Here is a 5,538-nt window from a genome sequence, read left to right as displayed (position 1 = left end):
AAAACCTAAGTCCCAAAGCAAAACCTCACCTCAAAGTATAAGTACTTTTTTCAGAGCTGGAGGGCATGACCCCTTGTGTGTGATCCAGTGCCTCACCAGCAGTCAACAAAAGGTGTGGGACCTCATACACAACAAGCCTTCCCCAATTAAGCATCCCTTGCTAGCCTCACCAGAGGGCTCTCAATGGGTGGGGAAGATTTGAGAGGCTACCTTACTCATTTCTTCCTCCTCTTCTTGCCTTCATGTTCATGTTCCTTAGGGCGGCTGGCATCTGAGGGTCTTTTAGACCCTCCATGCTGTTTGGCTTCTTCCAAAAATTTGTCCAGACCAAAGGGATCTTCCTCAAATTGAACTGGTCCATCTCGGCCTCTCTGCCTACGATCTGAACCGGAGAACTCTTTATCGGGAACAAATCTGTTAGTCTTTATTTGGGCCTCTAGGTCATCACCATACATGTCTTTGTCCAGATTTTTACTGGGTCTGTAGATATTTTGGGCCATGTCTTTGCCACTTCTCCATGGTTGATCATAACCATTATAAATTTCATCTTCTCCACCAGCAAAACCACTGTCCATACCCTTAGTCTGGTTAAATAGTCTCTGGTCATACTGAACTTCATTGGAAGCCCAAGGATTGGGCATACCAAAAGCAATGACTTCACTGATATCTCGATTCTCATTTCTCTGTAGTTTTGACCTCTTATGAGGAGCTGCTCTGGAAAAATTCCTATCATGTTGTCTCTCTTTACATCTATCATGTCTTATTTCATCTCGTTCCCGAGCCTCCCTGTCCTCTTTTTCTACATGAGTCTTGATTCCAGCTCTTCTGTCCTGAACTTTCTGGGCCATTTCTCAAAGCTTCTCTCTGTGTTTTTCCTTTTCCTTTTGGGCCATCCTTCTCTCCACTTGAGCCCACATCTCGACTGCCTCACGAGCCTTTCTGTCGGCAATGTAGAGCACTTCAGCAAGTTTGGCAAAGTTTTCATTTATATGGACAGTCTGCAGTCCTCTCCCATCAGCAGCTAGACATTATATAGTGGAATAGTATAGCCCTTTGCATTTTTCCAGTTTGAAGTTAAAGGTGGAATTTTCCACTCTTGCTGTTCTTTCATGGTCATCTTTAGGCTAGGAGAATGTATGACAGGTGCAGGAGGAGGAGGAGGCCCATGAGGAATTTTCTTATTAATTTTGAATCATGGAGGTTCCATTGGAACCTCCTTTTTGTATTTCCACCAGCCAAATAACTCTTTCCTTAGCTCCGGAATTGAAAGCTACTCCTTGCTGAGATGGTGTGTATCAAATATACTGAGCTGGAACTAGTTTATCTGCAGCTCAGCAACCTTCTGAGATACAGATTTCTGTAGGGCTACCCATGTCTTTTGTGCAATCTCTTTAATGGCTTCTTCATCAGGTCTTTGCAGGTCTGGGTCATCTGCATTCATAACTTCTTTGGGAACCAGGTCAGTGTACTTGCTATAAATAACCTTGTCCTTTGATTGTCCCTGTCCTGCAATTGCATCATACTTAATTTCTCCCTCTGCATCCACCTGAACGGCCAATGCATTGGACATTTTCTTCTTTCTTCCCATATCCAATGGGTATTGGGCCACATGTATTTCTGGGAAGGCCCCTCCATTTCCAAAATCATCTAACAAATGAGGTATCCAACCTTTCCGATAACCGTAAGGAGGAGGTTCTCTTCTTGATGAGACCAGTGCAGTCTGCCTTGATCTCTGTGATCTTGTCCTTTCCTCAGCCTCAAGCTGGTCCTGAGACAGCTGAGTTGGAGCAGGTAAAAAGCTGGTAAGTGCCATCTTCTTCTGCTGCTTCCAGCGCTTGCGGCAGCTGAGTTGGGAGGGGTTTGCTAGGCAACTCTGTTTGTATCATTTTCAAGTGAGGAAACTGAGGCTTAAAAAGGCTAAATGATTTTTACCATGTATATAGAGTTAATAAATGTCAGAGGCAAGACTGAAACTGAAGTTCACTACACATCAAGACCTGTTACAAAGCTGTGTTTGTGTGTGTGCACAAGCACATGAGTGTGTACATTTGTGTGTGTATATGTGTGTGTGTGTGTGTGTAATCAAATTAAAGGATCTTAGAATTGAAGACCTGCAGGCAGGAAATATGCCTCTTTCCAGTCAACATAATTGTAGTATTCTATTCTTAAGTCCTGAATACACAGCAGCAAATACTATGTGAGCTCAATCTAATAATGTAGCTGATGCAGCCCTGGATTTGCAGACCCAGAGCAGGTCATTCCATCATAGGCCCAAAAGACTTTGTTGTAAGATTGCTTTATCTAACACACTGTCCAGTGTCATGTGCTCTTCAATTTAATTCAAGAAACATTTATTAATTGCTTAGTATTGTAGGTGTTGATGGGAATCCCTTTAACCTCCAGATATCTTTTGTCTTTCTAGTGTGTAATTAGATTTCCTACTGAGACACCAGACTATTTGTCTACTTAAATAATTCTATGACAATATTACCCTGAGAAATGAATTGTATTCATTCCCTTCTTCCCCTTGAGGAGCCAGGGTAACTTGGCACTGAGAAACATTATCCATCAACTCTGGCTCTCCCTTCTTTCAGATGGGAGCCTCTAAGTCCCTTGGTTGGTTCTCAAAAGGCACCTCTTCCTGTCAGTGACCAATACAGTGAATCAGAATGGCAAGACAGCAAGAGCAGCTGAAATGGAAAACACCCAGCTTCTGCCCATGTGCCAGCAGGGATTTAGGAGACTTTGGAAAAGAACTCGAGAAGTATTTCTTTTCAATGTGCTACTCTGTGTATACTGAACATATTGATAGAAGGTGAAAAGGGAATGCTCTAGTTGGATCTGGCAGGCAGAGTGATAGGACAGATGTGATAGCATGGAAGACATGATATGGACGGATTGGGATAATATATGATCTTTGGCTCACTCTAGTTCATAGCACTAGAAAGTTATTTATTTGAGTTTAATTTAGCATAACTATCATTCTCCTCTGGCTAAGTTCAAGGGTTGGGTTTTTAAAGTTCATGAAGGAAGGGCAGGAAAAGATAGAACTGTATCCCAATTTCATTAAGCAGAAGAAAATGAAAATGAAATTGTCACTATTATGACAAAAGTCTGTCATCACTGGAATAGGGATATAGGATCACAATCTTCATTTCCACTAAATGGGTGCCTCTTTCTAAATAAGGGATAGGGAGCTAGGTCCTCAGATCTAAAAGGATCTTCAAGTCCTGGTCAGCATCAGACATCATTTCATATGACAAAGTTTTATGGATACACTTCCTTGGGAGAAAAAATTTTTGGTATTTATTTTGTATGAATCTTGAGGTAGATTCAGTTCAATTTAGCAAACATTTATTGAGTTTTAAGTAATTATTAATTCATTAACTATTGAGTCATTATTATAGCTATTATTAAATGACTATTAAGTAAGTGTGCAAGGCACTATGGTAGTCCCTGGAGACATAAAAGTAGCTGTGGCATATATCCTACCCTCAAGGAGCTTCTATTCTTGAGAATCAGTTGGTAAAGGGATGCACAGAATGTTGGCCTTAGAGTAAGGAAGACCTGAATTCAAATCCTACCTCAGGCACTTATTAGCAATGTGACAATACACAAATCACTTCATCTCTCTCAGCATCAGTTTTTTTATCTGAAAAAATGGAGATAAAAATAGCACTTCCCTGAGAGAATTGTCATTCGAGTCAAACAAAATAACCTATATAAATTTCTTTGCAAACCTTGGAGTACTATACAAATGCTAGCAATTATTACTGCAATTCTTTGTAAGTACAAATACAAATACAAATACAAAGGAGCATGGTATAAAGGAGAGTGAGTTAAGTGTAAGGAAAAAACCAAAGCATAGTGTTGGGAGAAATTTGAAGAGGTAGAGTTTCTTATTTTCACCAAGGTGAGAGGGAATCAGAGGGAGCCTCATAGAGGACTTGGTGCCCCAGTAGCCCTTTAAAAGTAGAGATGCTTAGGGAAGAAGAAAAGAACCTATATGTACTAAAATAGTCATAGCAGCTCTTTGCTGTAGCAAAGACCTTGAGGGGATGTGCATCCACTGGGGAATGGCTCAACAAGCTGTGGTATATGATTGTGATGGAATATACTGTTCTATAAGAACAGGTGAGCTCATTGATTTTAGAAAAACACAGACAGATTTGCATTAAATAAAGAAGAGGGAAATGGGCAGAATAAAGACAACACTGTATAAATAACAGCAGCATTGTTTTGTGTGTGTTCGTCCTTTGTTGCCAAAGAAGACCACACCATCAGGGAAATGATGACATGACTTGCACTTGACTTTGTTTTGAGTGAGTGAGGGCTGTGCAGGTCACCAGCCTCACTTCTCCTCCAGAGCCATCTGAATCCAGTGACCAGATATTCATCAGGATGACTGGAGATGACCCAGGATGCACTGGGAGACCTTGAATGCCCTTTCATTGAATAAGCCTGTTTAAGAAGTAGCTAGGGCATGGCCCCTTTAATGAGGTCAAGAGAAAGGAAGAAAGACATCAGGCTGGGAGGGAAGCAGCAGTTACTAGTGATAATCACTCTAAAGCCAGCAGGGTCCAGATGAGCCCTTAGGCAGGGACCCATTGGTGTCCCAGCTTCAGAGGGCAGGAGGTTTAAGGTTTTGGGAAAGGAGAAGACTACATTTTGACTACCATAAATACCCAAATTACCTACAAAGAACATGTGAAGGAAGACGTTAATTGCATCCAAAGAAAGAACTGAATAAAAGTATGCCTACAATGATTTTACATACACACACATATTATATACATACGTATTTGTGTCTAATGGTAGCCTTCTGTAGGGAAGAGGGGAGAAATACAAGGAAAAAAATTACATGATAACTTTATTTTTTAAAAGGAATAGCATGTTGTACGTAATGGATTTGCAGTTTCATGAGCAATCATCTTTTTAAAAATTCTACTATGTTGTGGAAATGTTTTTTAATTCATAAGTTGAAAATGAATAAAAACTTTAAAAATGTAAAAATGATATAAAGGAAAAAAGGAATTTTGATAGCTGGGTGATATGGGAAGTTTATTTCTGGAATGAGAAAAGATATAGAGTTGTGCAATGGGAGTTAAAAATCTTCCCATTGAGAGGCCTCAGGTGGGGCTTGTGAGGGAGGCTTAATTAGGGGAGGCTTGTTTTGTATGGGGGCCTACACCTTTTGCTGATTGCTGGGAAGGCACAAGGTCATACACAAGGGGTCATGCCTTCTGATTCTGAAAAGAGTATTATGTTCTGAGGTGAGGTTTTGCTTTGGGGCTTAGTTTTTGGAAGAAGGTTGGTGTGCCAGATGAGACTTGGGGCAGTCATTTTAAGAAACCCTCTCCTTCCTCTCCCCCATTGGCTTTGAAAACCCAGATGCTGGTGCTGCTTTCTGGAAATGATGTATGTATTGCCTATGGTCAGAGAGTTGGAAGCCCTGTCTGTTGGTCCTGCTTCTATCTTCTCGGTTGGTATATGTGTTTAATTTCACACCTGAAAGCCAGTGTGGCTTTAGAAAGGGCC

The 5,538-nt window shown here is 40.9% G+C and overlaps 1 pseudogene; it reads right to left on the bottom strand.

Annotated features, from left to right (window-relative positions):
- Positions 1–215: 215 nt before the first annotated feature.
- Positions 216–1,830, bottom strand: LOC140509501 (SNW domain-containing protein 1 pseudogene; annotated as a pseudogene).
- Positions 1,831–5,538: the final 3,708 nt, after the last annotated feature.

Source organism: Notamacropus eugenii, chromosome 6 (genome assembly GCF_028372415.1).
Source record: "Notamacropus eugenii isolate mMacEug1 chromosome 6, mMacEug1.pri_v2, whole genome shotgun sequence".
Classification (NCBI taxonomy): Eukaryota; Metazoa; Chordata; class Mammalia; order Diprotodontia; family Macropodidae; genus Notamacropus; species Notamacropus eugenii.
The sequence above is the reverse complement of the archived record's forward strand: the minus strand, read 5'-3'. Positions and strand labels throughout refer to the sequence as shown.